We start from the raw sequence: 24,761 nt of genomic DNA, 5'->3' as shown, positions 1-24,761 counted from the left end.
ATTTGTTGCATGATGCTCCACTCGTGCTCAAGAGCAAAGCAGCTGCCTGCTTGGTCTAATTATGAGAAACAGGTTATTATGTTCATAAGTAACCCATTGTTAAGTTTTCTTGTCAGTTACCCCTATAACTTCTGTCTATATCAAAACCCTTCGGCCGCAGGTACGTCCGTAGTGAAATAACGAGTGCTACTGCCTTGGAAAGACCTGCTTTCCTAAGAGTGTAGGTTGTTCCTCTTTACGTAACAATTACAAGCATGAAGACCACGCAATTACCCCTGCGATGTTTTCTCCACAGTTTCCTGCTTCGAGAATATTTCAGCTTCCTATTTTTTCCCAAAAATATGCTGGTCAATTTTCATAACAGTGCTCTAGTTTGTATTCAGAGCTCGAACAGTTCTTTCGATCACCTTGTTGATGGGGAGAACTGGGTCAGCATTTAATGTTTCTTTCTCGAAGTTGGCACTAGTGTGAGTACTCAACACCTCGACTGAGCTCGTACGGCAACACTGGCCAAGAGACAGACGTCGAACTTCTTCATTCATGATAACATTTGACAAACGGGTTTCTGGTACTGTTCACTATCACAGAACAAATAAAATAATGATTCCTGTAAGAAATGAAAACAAAATCACCGCCTGAAACTGAACCTTAGTGCCAGTGGGAAGTTTTGTAATGGTGAGGCCGAAAGCCTGGCGACAGCGGGTGGCGGCTGTGGCTCGCGAGGTTGGCCGTGCTTGCCGTGTGAGCTTCATCCTTCTGCTTCCTTCGCAGCTGTCAACCCTGAGATCGAGTCTGGGTCCGGCACGCAGATTTGATCTGCCAGGAAGCTTCATATCAGCGCAAACTCCGCTGCAGAGTGAAAATCTCATTCTTGAAACATCCCCCAGGCTGTGGCTAAGCCATGTCTCCGCAGTATCCTTTCTTCCAGGAGGAAGGTTAACAGCAGAGCTTCTGTGAAGTTTGGAAAGTAGGAGACGAGGTACTGCGCAAGTACAGTTGTGAGGAGGGGCCGTGAGTCATGCTTGGGTAGCTCAGTTGGTAGAGCACTTGTCCGCGAAAGGCGAAGGTTCCGAGTTCGAATCTCGGTCCGGCACACATTTTTAATCTGCTAGGAAGGTTCATATCAGCGCACACTCCGCTGCAGAGTGAAAATCTCGTTCTGGCAAGTCCTTCTTTTGTCTGTTGTTCAACTAGCGCGTCACATTGGCTTGTACGTCGGTTATGTCGTCACAGCATTGATCCTCTACGTGAATTTTAATTTTTGGGGATGAATAATAGCCACACCCCGCCAAGTCGAGTGATTACGGATGGTGGTTGAAAACTGACACTTGTTTTGCCCTGGAAATTGCACTACAACTGCAGCATTGTGAGTGGGCACATTGTCGTGCAGCAAGAAGAAATCTCTCCCGATACACTTTTGCGGATGAACCCCCCTCAAGCTTCTTGCTCAGCGTATCCATGACACCCAAATAACACTGGGAATTTACAGTGGTGCCGGTGGGAGCAAGTTGCCTTTGGTAATACAGTGAATCCCAAAAGAGTCTATGAGCATTGTCTTCTCTTTTTATTTTGTCATTTGCATCTGATACAGTCTTGGCGAACTATCAGAAGCCCATTCTCCACTTTGTCTTATTACCAGTGACAATTTTTTCCAGGAAAAACTGTCCACGTTCAGTGTTTCAGTCAAGTCGCGGCAGAAGTCCACGCTTTGTTGGTATTGCTCTGTAGTCCAGGTGTTCGGCATAAACTTTGCACACACTTTTCTCTTCTTCGAAACATCCTGGAGAATGTTCTGAACACTTTGTTCGGAGATGTTCAGTTCTTCAGCGACAGTTCCCCTCGAGAGACGACGGACGGTTTTCAAAAGGTCGCGAATTTTCTCAATGTTTCCGTCGAATGAACTTGAATGGGGACGCCACAATCTCTCGCTGTTCTCGAGTGAAACATGTCCTTTAAAACGGTTTAACCACTCAAACACTCGTGCAGGACTGAAAGTATTAACGCGTAAGTCATTTTCATGGACTCAAATGTCTCCGTAGTTGTTTTCCGAATAAAACCTGACACCGGATCACCGCTCGTTCCTTCATTGCGATTTGTGACACAATAACATTGACACACTACAGCCGCAAGCCGGCTACTTAACAATGTCGGGCCACAAGTCACTCGTCGAATGCACGTCTGTTGTTTGCGGTTGTTAGTTCAAGCTGCCACCGTAATTAATTCCCTGACATCGTATATACGCCAGAAATAAAATCTGTCTCCGAACCTATTGGATGCACTGTGTAGGACGCCACTACTTTGTACCTTCAAGTTCGGCAGACCGCGGTACGCCGTACTTTTACTAACTTTCCATAGAGATGGCTGTAATCGTGGTGCTGTAGATAAACACCATCGCTCCGCGCACGTGCGCTCATGTCTCGCCAGGACAGTGGTCATCCTGATGGCGTGTTTCCACAACAGTCGACGTCACCTGAAGAAAAGAGAGCGTCCTTCTTGAAAATACCCAGCTGTTCCAGTGACGCGCGATAGTCTCACGAACATTTGCCACAGTTGGAAGGAAGGTGCTCGACATTACAGTTAAAGATTGAATTTTTAATGTAAAAACGCACTTGTCTCCCTTTCTTTCCCTCTTCTGCCATGTTCTTCGTGCGTTAAGAATATTCTCCTATGTAACGTGGTTCTATGTTTGCCACGTCTGCTCCTGTCGTGACTCCCAGAAGCGAAATTATCGTAGGACAGACACGAACTCTGCAGCTGAGAAACTGTCGGGGAAGTCTCCACTGATTCCTATAATCGAATTGCGCAACTTGCCGTTCTGGTAGAAGAGCGAATTTTCCTCCCCAGAGGCCCGCCCGGCAACATAGCTTAACTGACTGCAGAGATGAGCATAGATATGCCGAACCCAGTACTGAGAAAGTAAAATTACTGAAATGTGCTGCTGTAGATGGACAACAGGGTAAAAGCAATGTATACTACTACTGTACAAAAACTTTACGTTCAGATATTTGGCAATTTCATTTTATTCAATATATCTTTACTTTGCATAAATCGCGACATCATCTTTATTATACTTTGTGTGTTTCTGCTATACTTAGCTTTGACTGATCGGAATAGGTTCTTTGAGCAACGTCTTCGTGTGCCCACTGAGACATTTTCGCATTTTTGGGAGGTCGGTTTGTCTATCAGTCACTGGGAGCTTTCGTGGTTTGGAAGCCGTGAATTGTTTCTTGTCTGAATGTACATCCGGATTTCTGGTAATATTTTTCGTGAAGTTCACTTCTGTCTGAGCAAAGATGAGGTCTTGCTTTCCCTTCATGGTGCAAACTGCATCGGAATTCCTACGACGATGTAGAAATCCGGTGAGATCATTTCAGTTACTTGTCGTAGTGAATATTTAGCGACTGGTTAGGATACTTCAAGAGCGTATTCCAAATTTCTGCACAGTTTACTTCGCGATTATCCGCACTCAGGCTTGCGGCAACATTCGTCTACAAAGAAACGTGGAAACTCACAGGTTGTTCATTTTTTACTAAATGGAAGCTGATTATAGGAACTAGTGTTAAGTCTTCAGGCCGTCGTGCTGTAGATTCAAAGTTGCAGTCCTCTCCTGAAATATAAAAGAGTGGTTGCCTTCTTTAAAATTGTGTATTGAGGGCATGTTCTCCCGATTAAGCTTTGATATATTTCCTTTTGTATTTACTGCTCTGAGGACCAATTTGGCCTTGTTAGTTAACCGCATTCTTTTAGTAGCAATATATCGATATATTAACGAGATCGTTTTCTGAATTATATCCGTCCAAAAAAAGTCATTTCTTCGTTACTTCTGAGTGATGAAGCGGTACGCTGCCACGCTGCTATATTCCTGTAACCTATTCAGGCAATTCACTGAAGTCAGAAATTGCAAAATGAGGAAAACGTATTGTCCCTTTGCGTGAAATCAGGTATCTCCGATGTAGGAAGGTAAGTTTAAGGCTGCCGTTACGGACGAACTCAGTATGTTACAGAATTACCTGGCACTACCTTGAGATATTAGACAGAAATTGCATTAATAACGTATCTTCTGATGTTAATGGTTCAACGATTCCTTCTTACTTGACAGAAATGAGCCAAAAGCAAATATGTTATTAAATCCTTGGTCAGTTTCTTGATGAACTTTTTATTATTTAATCCCTTTTCCTTGCCATTTGGTTACCTTAGCGTGTTACGTCTTTGTTAATTTTGTTATCTGGAGGAGGTCATATTCCATTTACAAATTATTTTCTACGGAATAAAGATTTATATTTGATGTGGAGCTTAAATATTAAGGCTTTACCTTCACTGCGCTCTCTCCACTCTCTCTCTCTCTCTCTCTCTCTCTCTCTCTCTCTCACACACACACACACACACACACACACACACATACACACACATACATTACACATCGCACATTATACTGGGGTGCAATATTGGAGATATTTCAATGAGAGCAGTAATACCAAATTTTTTACCATAACAATTGATCACAATTCGTCTACGTGGTTGCGAACAGACATAGGTAATCGAACCAGTTTAGCTCCATTAATTTTAGAATCCAGTTACCATCAAGCTAATCAGCTTCTGCACTTCATGCAGAAACGGTGTAGCAGGAGGGAACAAAAAAGATAAATAAAAAAAATAAAAACAGCTTAGGTCATCTAAGTGGTAGCTTTCGTGTAATTTATTGGTGAACTTTTACCTATTCTACGGACATGGCGCATGTGTTGTTACAGCAACACTGTAGGAAAGCGATAAAGAATCAACACTTCTTCTTCTTCTTCTTGCGTTACGGCCTCTGTAGGACCACGGGTAGCCCCTTCGTGGTCTGCATTTTCCTCTTCTTCTCCCAGGACCTCTTCATTCCGTCTCTTCTTCTCTCCCGCTCTTCTTCCGAGATCTTCAGTTTCCGTTTCTACTGTCGGTTCCACTGGTGACACTCTAATCTTTTCCTGTATTCTTCTCTGTCATTGATCTCCGGCATATTGGTCGGTGCATATTTGTTCCTCCAATTTTCCTTTCCTTCGATGTTGATCCCCAATTCCAACCAGTCCTTCCGAAGTTCAACAACACACTTGGTTCCCGTCTTTCCCCTTGTCCTCCCTGTTGTTTCCCACATTCTCTTCGTCATTCTGTCCATACTCATCCTAACTACATGTCCAGCAAACCTTGCCCTTTTGAGTCTGATTTCCCCGGATATTGTTCTCATGTTCCGGTACAATTCTTCGCTTGGTCTTCGCATCCACCGCTCCCCACCTCTTTTGAGACCTAGCAAAGGATCAACACCGTGTGGTAAAAAGAGAACTGCAGTGACTCACTGTCAGGAATTAACATGAACTGTGAAACAGTTATGTTAATGTGTTTCTCATATATATCGTAATTGTTTCATTGTGACTTGTAATGAACCTGGGGATAACGCGCTGATCACCCCGCCCCACGTCACTGTCCGTCTGAGTGTGCGAGGCAGGCAGACGCCTATGGTAGAGAGACCTCCCCACACCGGGACATCCACACCGTCCACCGTCATACGTCAGAATGTTTTTCTGTGCTTTTGAGTTGAAGGATTACATTCTCAGATAAAGGGACAGAGGGGACAATTGGATGCCTTTCCAGGACGTGAGACACCAATGACAAATGCGAGATGCAGTTTTCCGACTACTGTGAATAACTTTTAGCGCTTGCCTGAGCTCTCTTGCCGACATGAGTATGGGAAGGAACGCACTAAAGTGGATTTTAGCAGAGGAGGAGGAGGAGGGGGTAACAAATGAACGGAACACAGGAAGTCTGTTCTAAGCTGGAGCCATGGGGCTTGCACAGTGGAGGAATTCCAACAACAATAAGGTCAGCGTGTTGTCGTCCAATCGTGGGCAATGTACCCGGCACAGAATATTTAACAAGGATGATTCACGATAATTTTGATTGGCTGAAAGAATTATTTGGCAGCGAATCACGCGCAGGGAAAAAGCTCCGGAGAAAATATCGCCTTGGAGGGAGACTGGTTGGAAAGACGAGAAGGAAGACACCTGTGACGGAGACGGCGCTGCCCGCCGCATACGCGTCGCCGTCTGCAGCACGCCTGCCCGCTCTTTCGTGCTTCCACGCGACGCTGCCAGCCGCCAGCCGCAGTGCGCCTTTCCCCCGCGCCAATAGCAGCCTGATCACCGCCTGGTAAAATGCAGCTCTCACCCAAGTCTGCCTTCCAGTTCCATTTGTCTCACAGCGACCGCTATTTAAACGTTCTGGTAACGACCCTGAGATTCATGTACTTGAGAATGAGCAATTTATTATTTCATTTGTCGTGAATAAAAGTAGCTTACGAATTGTATTTGAGTAGCAGTGGTTCAAAGACACTTCGTTCATAAAAATAAATGTTTGTCACCAATCTATTCATGTCCTTGTTATTGGCGCTCCTGATCCCTTAATATACGCTGAAGAGCCAAAGAAACTGATACACCTTCCTTCCCGCGCGAGCACTCAGAAGTGCCGGAAAACGACGAGGCATGCACTCGACTAATGCCGAGTGCTGGAGGGAATTGACACCATGAATCCTGCAGGACTGTCCATAAATCCGTAGTAAAACGACGGGGTGGAGATCTCTTCTGAATAGCACGTTGCAAGGTATCCCAGATATGCTCAATAATGTTGATGTCTGGGGCGTTTGGGGGCCAGCGGAAGTGTTTAAACTCAGAAGACCGTTTCTGGAGCCGCTCCGTAGCAATTATGGATGTGTCGCAATATCTTTCTGAAATTTCCCAAGTCTGTCGGAATGCTCAATGGACATGAATGGATACTTAAGCGTCACCTGTCAGAGTCGTATCTAGACGTATCCCATACCACTCCAACTGCATACGCCCCACACCATTACAGAGCCTCCACCAGCTTGAACAGTCCCCTGCTGACATGCTGGGTCCACAGATTCATGAAGTTGTGTCCATACCCGCACACGTCCATCCGCTTGATACAATTTGGAAAAAAAAAAAACTCGTGCGACCAGGAAACATTTTTCCAGTCAGCAGTCCAATGTTGGGGTTGCGCTCATGCGAGCCTTAAAGCTCTGTGTCGTGAATTCATCAAGGGTACACGAGTGGGCCTTCGGCTCGGAAAGCCCATATCGATGATGTTTCGTTGAATGGTTCGTACGCTGACACTTGTTGATGGCCCAGCACTGAAATCTGCAGGAATTTGCGGAAGGGTTGCACTTCTGTCACGTTGAACAATTCTTTTCAGTCGTCGTTGGTCCCGTTCTTGCAGGATCTTTTTCCGTCCGCAGCGATGTCGGAGATTTGATGCTTTACCGGATTCCTGATATTCACGGTACACTCGTGAAATGGTCGTACGTGAAAATCTCCACTTCATCGCTACCTTGGACATGCTGTGTCTCATCGCTCGTGCGCTGACCGTAATACCACGATCAGACTCACTTAAATCTTTATACCCTGTCATTGTAGCAGCAGTAACCGATCTAACAATTGCGCCAGACACTTGTTGTCTAATATAAGCGTTGCCGGCCGCAGCGCTTAATTGTGCCTGTATATATAACTCTGTATTTGAATACGCATGCCTACACCAGTTTCTTTGACACTTCAGTGTAATTTGCAAGTACCGCGCTCAAATTCAAGCTAAGATATTTTGATTCATTTTTATTTAATATGCAGATGTCCAATTTGAGATATTGTGATTCCTTAGATGTAATACGCAAATACTGCGCTTTAATAATATTGCAAAAATTTCGACCTTTACAAAACGTTGTCTTGCTCACTGGTCATAAACTTGTTTGATCCAGATACTGTAAAATAAATTAATGGTAATGCTGTTTACCTGTGAAACTACAATATATAATTTTAAGCTCCTTTCCCACTAGTATGAATATTTACCACCCCGTAACACACAGCTGACCTAGGAACACATAATGAACTGTATAATTATATTCATTTCTATTCTGAAAGCGTACTTATAACCATATGTTTCACTGTTATGCTGGAAAAAACATTGTCATTTCTAGAGGTAGATTTTGGTGCAAGCATTAATTCGTCTGAGGTTCTCGTGCATTGGATGGTACCGTTAAAGCGTAAAAATATTCCACCACATCACCGTCATATTGTTTTCCTGCAGTGAGTCAGACAGTATTCCACAGATCATTTGAACGCTTCTTTTGCGATGTTGTGGAACGAGTCAGTTTACAGGATGTACATACATGACTAGTGTTAAAATTCATAGACACATTTTTAGTGCTACTCATGCTGCTACAGTTAAAACATTTTTTCAGGCTACTAGCTTTCTAATATAAATACGTCCAAAGGAGTAGAAGGGGTTGTGCAGAAGAAATGATTTTAGTTTAGATTTAAAACTTGCTTTGCTGTCAGTCAGACATTTTATATTATTGTGCGAATGATCAAAAATTTTTGTTGCTGCATACTGAATTCCTTTCTGAGCCACTGATAGCTTTAAGAATAGGTGATAAAGGTCGTTATTTCCCCTAGGGTTGCAAGTGTGGACATCACTATTCTCCTCAAATTGTGATGGATAATTTCTGACGAATCTCATTAGCGAATATATGTACGTATTGATGGCACAGATAAAATGCCTAGCTCCTTGAAGAGGTGTCTACATAAAGTCCATCGGTGAACACCAGGTATTTTTCTTACTGCTCTCTTTTGTGCAATCAATACTTTCCTTCGAAGCGGTGAGTTATCCCAGGAAATCAATCTATAAGACATTAAAGAGTGAAAATACGTAAAATATGACAGAATGTTAATTCGTTTGTTTCGAGTATTAGGGTGCCGGCCGCGGTGGTCTCGCGGTTCTAGGCGCTCAGTATCCTGCCTCGGGCATGGATGTGTGTGGTGTCCTTAGGTTAGTTAGGCTTAAGTAGTTCTACGTTCTAGGGGACTGATGACCACAGATGTTAAGTCCCATAGTGCTCAGAGCCATTTGAACCATTTCTTTCGAGTATTAGCAATTATAGGAAAGCAAAAAAAGCTGAACTTAATTGTTTGAGGAACTCAGTAATACCCATCTTCCAGTTTGCCTCAGTATGTACATCCGAAAATTAGGAGCATCTTACCGTATTTCCTGACTTCTGCTTATGTACTATATCAGTTGTTGGTGTCACTCTATTTGTTGTATAGAACTGAATATAGCGCGGTTTTTTTTTTGTTTTTTGTTTTTAACTTTAGGGGACGTCAGTTTACTGAGGACCACTAGGACCACTTAATAAGTCTTTGGAAAATGTCATTTACAATCTCTTCCTTTGCTTTCTCTCTGACTGTACCTATGCAGCTTGTTGAATGTTAAGTGGTAGGTAACTGACATAAATATAAGGAATAGAAGTTGACTAAAAATTGAACCCTGTGGGGCTCCATTTGTGATTTCTCCTTAATTACTAGAATTTTCTATCCTTCCGACACAGTTTGAACTATTCTACTCAATATTCTGCATCCTGTTTGTTAAGTATGATTCAAACCATCTGTTTGTAAATCCATTAATCCTATAAAACTTGAATTTTCTAAGAGAGTAACATGATCGGCACAATCTAACGACTTGGAATGGCCACAAAAAATACCAATCGGTATTATTTTATTATTTAATACTAGTGCCATTTGATAAATTAACGTATGAATAGCATTCTCAGTGAAGCATTCCATCTTGAAATCCAAAATGTGGTATACTAAATAAATTGTTTCTACTTAAGTGTTAGACTACTCCTGAGTACACTGATTTCTCGAATATTTTGGGAAAAAAGGTGTCTGTAAGGAAAATCGACGATAATTATTTTAATCTTTCTTGACACTTTTGTTTTGAAGAAATTCAACAATTGCATGTTCTAATTTGTTTCGTAAAATTCCCTGTACCAGCGATGCATTAAATTATATATCACAAAAGGCATTTCTTACTAAGTTGGAACAACTTTTCAGAATTGTGTGTGAAATCCCACCAACATTTCATGAGCTTTTGTTTTTTTACAAATTTTGTAATTCTATTAATTTCAGTTAATGAAGTTAATAACACGTGGAAGACGGCCAAGTTGCAGGTATTTATGCTTTGGCAAAAGTCGTAATGCGACAACATCAACAGAAAAAATAAACGAGAAGCAACGGAAGCAATGGTCCTAACTCCTGTTTCATTACCTATAAAATGCGCATTAGGTAAAAGCCACCACGATTACGTAGCATAGTTCAGCAATTTACTGTTGATGCCTGAGCCTGTCAGGGCTTCCAACTCCGACTGGAGAGGTTTCTCTCTGGTGGGGTAAATGCGCCAGTAATCACGGGCAACAGTGGCGGAGAGAGTTTATAATCAACCTTGCGGTTCAAGTTTGAAGCGCTTTACTGTGCGTCTGACGGCTTCTCTGATCTTTCCCGCTGTGTTAAGCGGCTGCCTAGCAGGAATATGAGCCCTGATAAGTCGTAAGAGCCTGCCGAAGAGCAGGATCTGACACACACGTCTTGGCTACATGCCAACCCGGCCGTATGCACTCCCGTTCTCTGTCAGGTGTAAGGTTGTCAGATAATCCGTTTTCAACGGATCCTCCATTTCCTTCTTTTTTTTCTTTTGCTTCATTTTTCGCCCCTGTGTTTTTTCTTTCCTCGGAGTCTCAAATTTTCCGCTTATTTTTTAAGCTGTGAAAAACGCCAGATTTGACGTGGCCCATAAAAGAGAAGATGTTTTTCAGTCTGAAATGTGACTATCTCTGGTCAGAGAACATTTTTTACTGTACATGCCAATGCTGGAAACAGTTTCAACCGAAAGAAATGAAGACTGTTTCGGAAGGAGCATTTTTCCGATCCTTGTTTGTAGTGTTTAAGCTCTCTCACCACTACTGGCGTTGTTTGTTTTCTGTGCTACCATTTGCATTGTGTTCAAGCAAAAGGGCTGGATCAAGTTTACAGTCCTTATCACGTGGTAATTAGAAACGTGTGATAGTGAAAACTATGTATCAAAGACTTCGCCGAAGAAGGAAGTAAAATCTCAACGTCAGCAAGTACATTTGAAGAAGCGAGAAAAGTTATTTTCGTGGTTAAAGTAAAGTGGGAAAATAAATATAGGGCATATTATGTGATGTGCAGAAAGGATTTTAACATTCTTCATGGCGGAAAAAATGATCTCAGACCACATTCTTCGTATAAGGGATATAATTTGAAGTAAAGTTCAAGTGAAGATAGTTTTAAACTCTTGAAAGATGAAAAACTTAAATAATTAAATACGAATGTGGTACTGTTGTAGCATGTTAAATGGGTTTAGTTTATCGTGCTGTAAAGCATAATTTAAGATATACCTGCCTTGACTGTGAGAATAAATTACTGTTCCATATTTTCATGGATTCAACAATTGCTTCAAAACTTAAATTTGGATGTACGAAGGCAGAAGTCTTGCGAAAAATGTACCAGCTGACAAAAGTGTTAAAGACTTTTTAGAAAATTTAAACTGTCCAGAAAATATTGCCAAATTATTTTCTCTGGCAACAGATGCTTCGAACAGAAATAACAAGAAACAGTTTCCGGTATGTATACGCTACTTTGATCCTCTGCAGAGAGTTCAAACTAAACTACTTTATTTTGCAGAGAATGCTGATGAAATTTCCGTAGCAATAATTTTTTGCTCCAGAGCTTGGAAATCCATAACTTGAATGTAAATCAGGGTGTCATCATACGGTGCTGACAGAGCGAAGGTTAATTTCGGAAAAATTCAATGATGCTCAGTAGAAAAGAGAACTTTGAAGGCCTATTATTCTAAACATATTGTGCTCAACGCAATGAAATTTGCGAATGCGGGGAGAACATTGTACTAAAAATGTATGATCCTTTATTACTCTCTGCCAAGAGAAGAGACAAACTAAAATTACTTTTTCAGCTTGTGTATTTGCATTGAGTTGAGATTCTACGTCACAGATAGCTTTTGTTGATTACCGTCCTCTACTTTCAGAGTACTGATGTTTGTCCTAAGTTACAGTAAACATGAAACTTCCTGGCAGATTAAAACTGTGTGCCCGACCGAGACTCGAACTCGGGACCTTTGCCTTTCGCGGGCAAGTGCTCTACCAACTGAGCTACCCAAGCACGACTCACGCCCCGTCCTCACAGCTTTACTTCTGCCAGTACCTCGTCTCCTACCTTCCAAACTTTGCAGAAGCTCTCCTGCGAACCATGTCTCCACAATATCCTTTCTTTCAGGAGCCCTCTGTAATAAAAAAACTGAGTTAATGAGTCAACGACGAACTGATACGGGTGTCTTGCGAAGTCCGCCCCGAGCAGATACAACGAACGAAAACGAACAAAATGATATTTAAAAAAAAAATGTTGGTAGAGTACTTGCCCGCGAAAGGCAAAGTTCCCGAGTTCGTGCCTCGGTCCGGCCCACAGTTTTAATCTACCAGGAAGTTTCATATCAGCGCACACTCCGCTGCAGAGTGAAAATCTCATTCTTTACAGTAAATAGTTTTCCTTAATGATGACCCTGAACAAGAAGTTTTCCTTGAATTTGACTTACATTTAAGTTATGAATGTTGGAAGCCAGTTGTAAATAGTGACTAAAGCTCTTGAAATATATGATTTTAAATGTTTTGGAAACTTGCAAACAAATGAAACTTCTCTGCATCAAAATCCTCCAAAGAAAGAAAGATAGCTTCTACGGCAGCAAGGCAAAGGATCTCATGAATGGGCTGACCGTACCATTGAAAAAGGAAAGATTTGCAGACTTCAGCAGTTTCTACACTTCTGTGCTGCAGAATTTTGGAGATAAGCTGGATGTTACTGAAAATAATAAGTATGTATCTTTAAAACATTTGATCTATGAAAGGAAATTTTCTTCCAAGATTTCAAGAATGTAGTGAAAATACTTCTTATTAGCGGTCGTGTGTGTGTTGCTGATATGTATGAAAGTATCAACAGATATGGTGATAATGTCTCAGAAAGTGTATACAAGGAACATTGTGACATATCAAATTGCCTTCATTTTCTCTCAACAGTGCCTGATCATAACGTCGAAAACATGATTAAAGTTGTTAGCTTTTTGATTAGTGTACCAGCCTCCAACGCATTTGCAGAGAAAGTTTTTTCACTTACGAGAAACATGTTGAGTGACAAAAGATTCAGGAGCACTGTACAGTTAATCATAGCAGAACTCCAAGTAGTGGCAAATTGTCATAGTTAATCTTGTGAAGAATTTTGTAAATTCGCAAAGAGTGATACAAAATTGTCAACAGATGCCAAATTATCAAAAAAGTGCAATTGAAGAAAAATAGAATATAAAATATATCAGGATTTACTCCTATGCAGTATAACTGAATATCGAAAGATAACGTTTTACTCTTTTAGTGTATGAAATCATAGTAATTATATGTTTAGCATTTATGTAATGTTTTTCGTTTTATTTAGCTGTTTATTTAAAAATGTGTCTTGCGTCGATGTCACCTTGAAAGAAAATGTATTAACGTCAACAACGTCCCTCTTTTAGTTTGTGTGTAACTGAAGCGTAACAACGTTAGCTGCAAAGAATGGCCATTAAAAAGGCAAAGGGAACACTTCATTCTTTATATTCTCGAAAATCTAGTAACCATAGTCAAGTGTACGTCAAGAAATTATCTCATCTTTCGGCGGTGACGGGTCAGCATTGACAGCAACTTTCATAAATGTCGACAGTGTGAGATTTATTGATCATATTTTTAATAGCACATAAACATTTTCTCATGTCGTTAGCGCTGCGTTGTTACAACGACTTCATGCTTTCCCTAAAGATGGGGTTTAAAAAATGGTTCAAATTGCTCTGAGCACTCTGGGACTTAACTTCTGAGGTCATCAGTCCCCTAGAACTTAGAACTACTTAAACCTAACTATTCTAAGGACATCACACACATCCAGGCCCGAGGCAGAATTCAAACGTTCGACCGTAGCGGTCGTGCGGTTCCAGAATGTAGCGCCTAGAACCGCTCGGCCACCCTCGGCCGGCATGAAGGGGTTTACCTTCCTTGTCAGTGAACCTCCATACGTATGATAAGCGACAAGTCTCCCATGTATGTCACAATTCACTACCAACTTCCGTTCGCTCGAAATGGAGAAAGTTAGCTTATATGACTTAGATGTCAGGCTGCCAGCTACAATTAATCCGGATGGCTCTAGTAGACAATGTCTGCATCACTTACGAGAAGAACACGACAAATGCCATAACCCGATTTCCCATAAACTTCGCTCAGTGGAAGAGGGGCAAAATAAGCGAACATGTGTCTCGGATTAACCTTTGACACTCAACCGTTTTTGAAAAAACAACGCTCAAAGTTTTCGAGGTATTTTCGAGATACTTTATCTGCATTTTACCGCATGATAAGCACTGTCGAGATGTTTGGACAGCGGTTGGCGTCGCTGTTCTGTAACTTTGTGCCCCATGTTCAAACCCGAATTATTACTTTTATTTTTGTTTGTCGTTTATACATCCATGTCTGCAGAAGATTACTACACGGGTGTTTTCCATTGTATATTGATATAACGTTGTCCTTATTCGTCTACTAATTGTATGTCACATGAATGAATAAAGAAGAAAGAATGAGAAAATTATTTGAAACTGTTTTCGGTTAAACTCCTGTAGTGTATCTTGATTCATAATCAATTGCAAGCTCCAGTTTTTAGAAAACTGATCTGTTACGAATGGTTTTCCGCGAAATGATTGCCAATGCATGAAATCTTCAGCAGTGTTAATGACGTTTCTTTACTGAGTTATCTTGATACGATGCAATGTTACTGCAGCAAACCTGCCTTCGCGCAATGCTTGTGGTGTTCGAACTATCTACGTTAGGACGTTTTTACGATCGGTATCATCCAAGCTAATTCACCAAATCTTCCTGAAGAATAAACGCATGAATAATATATATAAATTAATATGAGATCTGATATGAGAATGAAATATAGGAATATGAGAATTTAAGAAGATTGTAACCTCTCAACATACCATACACACAGATATTATATAAAAAATGTATAACACTTGATGTGGAATACAGCCACATGTTTCCAGTTAATATTTTGCTGGCGAAAGCTGTCGTCAGCACATCGGTCGGCAAAGATGTAACACGCAGATCGATAGTAGGCGCTAGATCAAACGTGCCTGTCACGAGAAAGGCCAGAGATAGACTCGCAAGCAATGTACCACCAACGCCCTCTCGACAGCAAGTATTTAGCCGCCGCCGCTGACCGGAGGGTTGAGTCACTCAGTCACTCACCCAGTCACTGTATCACTGACTCATTCTAGTTTGGCGTCCGTCATTCATTTGCAGAGCGAGATTAGGCTACGACAGCACGTAGCGTCAGATAATAGCAAGATCACTGAGATTTTCTGTAAGAGAACTATTACGGATCAGCTTGTAATGCAACTCATGGACACAATTAAAGTAAAGTAGCAGCTATCTGTTCGTGTAAATAAAGAACCGCGTTAATTCACGTATGCATTTGTGTTGTAGAAAGACGATACCGGCTACCTATAACAACATCCTCTTCCTTGCTTCCTGCGCTGCAAGACGCTAGTGGCAACGAGGACACTGTAGATATAACGCCCTTGTAATTTGGTAAGAGACATTCCTGTAGTAACCTTCTAGAGATGTGGGTGTTGTTGTTGTGGTCTTCAGTCCAGAGACTGGTTTGATGCAGCTCTCCATGCTACTCTATCCTGTGCAAGCTTTTTCATCTCCCAGTACCTACTGCAACCTACATCCTTCTGAATCTGTTTAGTGTTTTCATCTCTTGGTTTCCCTCTACGATTTTTACCCTCCACGCTGCCCTCCAATACTAAATTGGTGATCCCTTGATGCTTCAGAATACGCGCTACCAACCGATCCCTTCTTCTAGTCAAGTTGTGCCACAAATTTTTCTTCTCTCCAATTCTTTTCAATACCCCCTCATCAGTTACGTGATGTTCCCATCTAATCTTCAGCATCCTTCTGTAGCACCACATTTCAAAATCTTCTATTATCTTCTTGACTAAACTATTTATCGTCAACGTTTTATTCCCATACGTATCGTCTTCATACATATCGTCTTTCTACAACACAAATGCATACGTGAATTAACACGGTTCTTTACTTACACGAACATATAGCTGCTACTTAACTGCTGCTACACTCCATACAAATACTTTCAGAAACGGCTTCCTGACACTTAAATTTATACTCGATGTTAACAAATTTCTCTTCTTCAGAAATGCTTTCCTTGCCATTGCCAGTCTACATTTTATATCCTCTCTATTTCGACCATAATCAGTTATTTTGCTCCCCAAATAGCAAAACGCATTTATTACTTTTAGCGTCTCATTTCCTAATCTAATTCTTGCAGCATCACCCGATTTAATTCGACTACATTCCATTATTCTCGTTTTGCTTTTGTTGATGTTCATATTATATCCTCCTTTCAAGACACTATCCATTCCGTTCAGCTGCTCTTCCAAGTCCTTTGCTGTCTCTGACAGAATTACAATGTCATCGGCGAACCTCAAAGTTTTTATTTCTTCTCCATGGATTTTAATATCTACTCCAAATTTTTCTTTTGTTTACTTTACTGCTTGCTCAATATACAGATTGAATAACATTGGGGAGAAGCTACAACCCTGTCTCACTCCCTTCCCAACCACTGTTTCCCTTTCATGCCCCTCGACTCTTATAACTGCCATCTGGTTTCTGTACAAATTGTAAATAGTCTTTCGCTCCCTGTATTTTATCCCTGCCACCTTCAGAATTTGAAAGAGAGTATTCCAGTCAACATTGTCATGGGCATGTAAATGAAAACAATAAAAATAAAATAAAAACAATAATCGGGACCGAGCGAGGGAGCGCAGTGGTTAGCACACTGGACTCGCAATCGGGAGGACGTGTCCCACCATCCTGATTTAGGTTTTCCGTGGTTTCCCTAAATCGCTTCAGGCAAATGTCGGGATGGTTCCCTTCAAAGGGAACGGCCGACTTCCTTCCCTAATCCGATGGGAACGATGACCTCGCTGTTTGATCCCCTTCCCCAAATCAACCAACTAACCAATAATCGGGTTTCGGACACAGGGCACAAAATTGAGAAACCGCGACCCTAATCACTGAACCATCAGTTCGTCAGAGAGTATCACGCTGTACAGGTTACCTACAGTACCTCGAAAATACCCCAAAAATTTTGAGCGTAGCTTTTTTCGGAAACGGTATACCATCTACGGATACGCCGACACAACTGTTCTCTTATTCCAATTCCTCCTCCAACGAGTGAGGTTCCTGGGGAATCAGGTGACGCCACTTACCGTGTTCTCGTCGTTAGTATGAATTAGATCACAACAAGAAGTAGTTTTCAAATATCTGCTAGTGTCGTGTAGAGTCTTCTGCGTAGCTCTACGACCGGGAAAAGCTGCACCCCATTCTTTCGATTTCCAGCATCATGTGCATGTGTGCGTGCTCTTGATTTTTAAGCTCCTAAAAGCATAGAAACACAGCGAAGTGAGGAGACCCTTCGTCGTTGCAACTGGCTTAATCATGACTGCAGAAGGGAGGAGAGCGGCATCCGCTTTTCAAATGTCACCTAGATTTTTGTTTTCCATGATTTCCCTAAACCACTTAAGGCGAATACCCGAATGGTTACTTTGAAAAATGCGCGGCCGATATCAATCCCGATACTCACCCATTACGAGCTTGTCCTCTTTCCCTAATGACCTCGTCATCGACGGAATGTTAAACCTTATTCTCCATTCCTTGTAAAATGTTCACAGAATCTTTCTCTGGCACGGTAGCTTGTATCAAACCTTTTCATGTGCGATCTTTGGGCTCCTTATTACTCGTACCAATCACCAAAGTCCCGTTCATATTACGTTCAGGACCTGCCTAACGTGGTAAATTTTTCGGTAAATGTTATCGTTTACATGGGCGAGCTGAATGTAGCAACTTCCGGTTATAGAGAATAAATTTCCTTAAGTCCTTTAGGTTCCCCGTATATCCATGATAAAATCAGACTTTGTGTGGCGACTTGGTCCTCTCAACACCAGTACTAGACCAGAGATCGTGCCCCAATTAAAAATGTTCAGTGCGGTTTCCTCACCGAGACCATGACTCTCGTAATTACTTGTTTGACTTTTTGCGATTCTGCTTGGAGAAGATTAAGATTTTCCGTTTAGAGATCATACTTTCTATAAAGATCAGTTTCTGTGTCAGAGCTTTCCTAGAAGTATTTTCCACTGTCCTTAATTTATCAACACATATGTCATTTCATTTTAACGTATGAGAGGCAAAGTATTTGGTGCTTTTAGAATTTAGAAGGAAGTCATCAGCAGAAAACAGAAGCGATATGACGTGGGAGTTTTCTGAAAGACGCTCCTGCTGTGAAAGCGTTCCCAGAACATCGTAGTAACCGATGCTAGACGTCTTTCTGGTGTTCGAGCAGGCTTTCTGTTGCAGCTTGTGGAGTTCTAGCAGCTGTAACATGATAACAGGTGTAAATACAGAAAACTGAGATCACTCGCTTTTTGAGATATTTTTTTATTCCCATAAATTAGTTTTCGAACATTTTCAGGCTCATCGACAGGCCGGCGATATAGAGCGGTTATGGAAATACCATTTATTAAGGAACGAAAGAGCTGATTTACAAAGACGAGGGCGTCTGGTTTCTGGAATCTTCAACCAGCTCCAAGGCGCCCCTTAATATCTCTCAGTGAGCAGCCTCGTCTGGTCTCTCTGAGTGGTATCTCAGCTGGTAGCCTGGTGGGCTCCCCACTTCATGATTCTGAACTCTCAGGTAGAGATGGTGGCTGACTCCCCTTTGCAGATGGGGATGTGTATACTTCAAGGATGTGGGGATCTCTTTACTGCAGTTCATTAGCAGATTTCTCCTCTTTTGGGTGCAAAGTGCCGGATGCAACGGACTGTAGTGAAATGCAAAATCGGGATTTAAGAAATCTGTAATAAATCAGTTTCCAGTGTAGAAAGTTCCACGAACGCTGGCTTGTTCAGAAGGAAGCCAACTTCATTGGCTTGTAACAGACCAGTTACATACTCTTTCTATTCCTGGTAAAATATTAATTTCAAGCATAAGTTACGAAAAAATTAGTTTCAAATTATTGCTGAGCGATGGGAGGAGGACGGCAAGCGGGGAAAAAATTATTTTGATTAATGATTTGTGAATAAAATTTTACGTACCATCGTCAAAGGACTTCCGAGTCCCTACCCACCTTTGATTTCCGGCATAACAGAGTCCGACTGACTGATATGAAAGCCGCGGAGACGTGTGAGAGTCATAACAGTAGAGGCACGGCGTCCACAACCGGCCATCTATATTACTAAACGAGCTAACAAGGGGCACGGTATGCGAACATACTCGTAGTTGCAATTACCGACTTCCAACGAACTTCAAACAAAATTTTAAACCTGTTCTAAACTTTTTATCGCTTGCATTCTTACCATCTCATATTGGACGTAGTAACTGATATCTAAAGTAACCAGACTTTTGAGCTGTTTTATACACAGGAGTTGTATACTATAAAGAATCGGGCTATAGCGTTCACTGGTTGTAACGAAAAGAAGACTAACTGCGTATTTGTCAGCCTTAGCAGTGTATCCATTTCGGACTCACGTGGCTATGCATACGTCAGGCCAGGGCCACTGCAGTTATCGTTATTAACACCAATTTAAAAAGAGACTGTTAGAACGTCGTTACTGCGAGGCAGAGTGCCCGGAATTCTCTTTGAAGAATATAGCCTATCTTCTGTTTTTAATCCAGTAGCCAGTCGCGTTCTTTATCAAGAGAGCTGAATTAAAATATACTAATTTTTTTGTAGTAACTGAGTGGAGCAAGAACTTCCTTTTTTTATCCATTGCCGCGTGGCACTGAGAGAGTTGATTAGTTCCTGTTCTATTCTTTGGAATTTAACGACACCCGAAATGGTTGAGCGTTATTAACAGGAGTCAGATGCACATTCTAAGAACCTAGTCGTGATTGTTCAGACTGGTGAAAAAATATTTTAACGGATTTTTACTATAGGCCCAATATACAGTTCACTTGATAAATGTAGGCCCAATATACAGTTCACTTGATACAGACTATAATTATTATTTAAATCGAAATAAAGTTTTAATATAACGTGTTTTTACATCGAACTAAAAGGTGTAGAACAGTTTCTCGTAGCCCGATACAGATTCCTAACCCCATAAAGACATTTCTGAAAATTCCCGACTGTGGATTTTTGATAGCTATGAAAATGCTTGTAAGATTTATAACGAAAAATGAGGGGTGCATGCAATATGTAATTGACGCATCAGTAGTTCACTTCGTAACCATTATTTATTGCATGTACCACACATTTCTCATTATAAATCTCACAAGTGTTTTCATAGCTATTAAAAATTCACAGTCACAAATTTTCAGAACTATCTGGATGGGCTAGTAATCTGTATGGGGCTGTGAGAAAATATTTTCCACTTTTTAGTCCAATTTATAAACATATTATATTAAAAGTTTATTTTTAATTAAATAATTTTTTCTGCTTTTTAGTTTTGTGTATGTGAAATTTTTCAACTGATTTTAGTCATCTGATGGGATTATAAGGGGCACACGAATTAAATTTCAAATCTGTTTCAGTGTGTCTTTTCATCCGATCGTATCTGAAATAGAACAGAGTGTTACCGACCTATTAATAGCATATCAATCTGTTTAGTTGTTATTTTCCTAAAAATAAAATTAAAAAGCAAGCAAATTAATTTTGTATGATTTTTTTACATAATTCTTTATGTGTTTGCAAACTATTGTGACCAGAATCTGACAAAGATCAGTAATGAATGAGACAACCACCAGAGAGTGGCCGACCGGTCGGCGGCAATCAACATCAGTTAGCCAAGTATCAACAGGAGGACAGCAACAAGAGGAAAACGGACAATGACCCTGGCACTTTGGAATAATGAAGTTCAAATGAGTAATCCAGGAGACAGAACCTAAGGCGTAACGAAATCTTTGACCAAACCAGCGGTGCATAATGAAACGGTACGAGTGCGCAGTGAATACATAACTGGAAGCGGATCCGCAGCGCGGCTGCCCTTATAGTGCAGCTGTGATCACTAATTGGTTGGGAGGTGGGCGTGGCCCTGCTGCGCCATGAGAACAAAGCTGCACATGTAGCAGTGCTGTCTGGCGGCTGTCACCGAGATGCACGCTCGACGCCTGGAACGCATTCTAATACGACCCGCACAACACGCGGGTCCTGGGGGCAGCCGAGATGACAGCGTGCACAACCCTTTTGACCCCACCCGGACCCAGTGGGAGCTAGGTGGAGCAAACAGTCAAGTAAGTGAATTAATATTGGATTGTCATCTAGTTCTAAATAATTTTTAAAATTTCATGTCTCTAGCTCATCAACAAGATAGTTTAAAATCGATTGCAAAATTTGTACTGGACTAGCATGAGACAAGAAAGCGAACTAAAAAGAGAATCGTTGAAAACTTGAACTTCAGAGCTCAGATTGCAACCCTTACCCGATTTTTTTAGAAAAGGGAGTTGCCACAAGATTCCTCCTGTCAAAGATAGGAAGTTTTCAAACTATGAGTGACTGGAAAAGATTAAGCCTCCCATTATATTGCGTTGGTGCGTAAGTCTGTAGCGTTTTTTCATAACAGATGGAGGTAATGGAGAATTTAGTCAGTAGTAATATACTCTCCCTCTCTGTATACAACTTTCTGACAACGCTGGGGTAACAGTTAGGTTCTGCGGCTGTAGAAATCAAGTGGTTTTGTGACGAAGAACTCGTCGACCCATTTTCATCCGAAAAGGAAGTTTCTTGAAGGTTGGCCGATAGAGAGCGGAAAAGGTGAAAATCTGAGGGCACAAGATCAGGTGAATGGAGGTGCGGAACGACTCCCCAATCTAGCTCCTGTGTAGTGTTTCTTTTTTTCAGCCTAGCATAATGCAGGCGAGCGTTACCGTGGAGTAATATCACTCTGCGCAGTCTTCCTGCCTGTTATTCTTAGATTGCATATCCAAAACGTCTTAGATGTTGCCAAAAATGTCAGTAGTGACGGTTACACCTCGGAGAAGCAATCCGTAGCGCACACACCGTGGCTGTTACGCCAGATGCATAACATCGTAACATTACCGTTTGTGGATGCGCACAGGTCTTTGCACAGAGACTTGTTTCTTTTTTTTTTTTTTTTTTTTTTTTTTTTAAAAAAGCTCAACCAATCCTTTCGTTTCCTGATGTTTGCATAAAGACACCATTTCCCTTCACCAGTATAGATTGATGACAGGAGTCTTTAGTGTAGTTCACGGGCCAGTTGATGACAAGCACGCAGAGATGTATACTGGGCCACACGCTGATTTCCGTGATTTTGGCTTAGGTCATGCGGTATCCATACACACCATTTCTTAAGCTTCCTCACTCCATGCAAATGCCGCACCATGGTAGAATGATCACAGTTCATCAAATCTGCCAGTTCTCGAGTACACTGACGTGGATCATTGTGGATTAATGTATTTAAATGATCTTCACCAAACCCCGAAGTTTTTGCTGAACATGCAGAACCACTGACGTCAATAAGATCATCCTTAAAACGAGAGAACCATTTTCTTTCCGTTCTCTGTCCAGTGGAATTATCCCCACACACGGTGCAAATGTGCCTGGGTGCCTCCGCTGCTGTCACCCTTCTACTGAAGTCAAACCGAAGAATATATCAGAAATGTTCCGATTTACACACTTGACACTCCATTTTCTGGCTCTCACACCTCCACTCACTATCTCCAAATGACAAAATGACAATATGAAAACTCAAACAGCTACAGTGAACTGCAAATAAAAAATAGCAATCGATAAATAAACCTACATCAACCGGAATACCAATAAGCAAAACAAAAACGTTACGAACTCAGTCATCAGGCTAACAATTGTCTTTCATTTATTACTGAATCTTATTTAGTTCCGCAACCAGCGTCAAGTTGTCAAGTTTACCAGGATATCCACAATATTTTGTGCAATTCCTGTCTATAGAAAATTACTACAGTGAGAGAAGGGAAGTGAGTGTGTTATCATAGTACTGTCGCGAATTCTGGAATGAGTCCTAGAATAAGGTCACGGGTGTGTCCCCCCGAACTGATGGGGGTTTTGACCGTCCTTCCGTCTTGTCCTGGTGTAGGGAATGTTTAGCTTCTGCGCGGGAGCCGTGTCCCCTGGGGCGGAGACCTCGCTGGCGCGCTTCCCGGCTCTACGGCAGCATCAGGAGAAAGGGGGGTGGGGGGGGGGGGAGCGGGGGCGGAGGGGCGGCCCGGAGACTCAGTTAGCGGCTAACGCAATAAGCACGCCCGTCCCGCCGCCAGCCGACGCAGAGGCCGATGCCGATGCCGACCGACGCCTCGCCGCAGATCGCGATCAATGCGGCCGCAGCGCTCGCGCCAGGCTTGCTCACCTGCCGTGCTGCACAGAGGTGTACAAACTCTGCTCCCAACTTGCCTGCCCCTACCTTCCCTGCAATCATTGCAGCAGCTGAGCCTGCCGCAAAGGAGACACGAGAGTACATGCGTATTGAAGCACAGTGGTTAAAGCAGGCCAGCTTGTGTTCCCGCAAGTCTCACAAGTTTCGCGGGACCTGTTCAGCCTGCTGCAGCCAAAAACAGTCTGCGATATCACTCCAACGCCACTAGCCAGGTATACACCGACGAACCAAAACGTTATGACCACCTGCTGGTAGCTCGCAGGGCCATCTTTGTAACTCAGTGTATCGCCGATTTTACGTATCATCGATTCTAAAATTCGTTGGTAGATTGGAGCTATGTGGCACCAGGTGTCTGCGCTCAAGCCATGTAATTACTGTATTAACTGTCCCCTGATTTGTGTAGGCGGCGATGGCGCTCGATAGCGACCCAGATGGGAACCATCGCATTCACATCAGGCGAATTTGGTGGCCATGCTCCTCGAACCACTGTTGCACGATTCTGGTTTCGAGACATGGACAAAGATAACATCGTCGTCAGGGAAGACATCAAACATGAAGGAAAGCAGGGTGTCCGCAACTGACCTGGTGTCTTCGATTACTACCACAGGTTCAGTGCAAGCGAAGGAGAGTATCTATCACAGCATATTACTGCTCCCACCAGCCTTCGTCCGTGGCGCGGAGATCGTTGCGATCAGCCGTTCGCCTTGATGGCGGCGTTTGTGGAGACGCAGAAACGTGAGTCATCCGACAAGTCGACACGTTTCCAGTGATACACAGTCCAATCATGATGATTCCGCTGCAATCGTAATTGAAGATGTCGTTGGGCCAACATGTGAACACGCAGGGATCGTCTGCTGCGGAGCCCCTTGTCCAACAATCTGTGGTAAATGGTGTGCTCCGGATCACTTGTGCGACCACCGGCACTGTGTTCTATCGCCAGAGGTGCCACAGATCGCCGTCTATCCTACTTTACGAAGCAGACCAGCCTCCAGTCCCACGTTCTGTGACCAGGACGTTCAACCACTGGTAGTTTCACTGAGCTTCTACTACTTCCCGTAGATGCCCACGACAGTAGCACGTGAAAATTCGACCAGATCCGCCGTTTTCGAGATACTCTTTCACAGGTTCTGCGGAACAATAATTTCCTGTTGCGCAGAGTCGTTTATCTCATTGTATTTCTCCATTTGCAGCGCACGTCTTCGCTAGGGTAATCCTCCATCCGTCCCTACTGGGCTTACGCACTTTTCTTACTGCGTCACGTGCCAGAAATGCCACCAGGAGGCATTCAACCTTGCAGTGGGCAGTGGTCATAATATTTTGATTTATCATGCATGTTTGC

Source organism: Schistocerca serialis, chromosome 1 (genome assembly GCF_023864345.2).
Source record: "Schistocerca serialis cubense isolate TAMUIC-IGC-003099 chromosome 1, iqSchSeri2.2, whole genome shotgun sequence".
NCBI classification, from domain to species: domain Eukaryota; kingdom Metazoa; phylum Arthropoda; class Insecta; order Orthoptera; family Acrididae; genus Schistocerca; species Schistocerca serialis.
Note: the sequence above shows the minus strand (reverse complement) of the source record.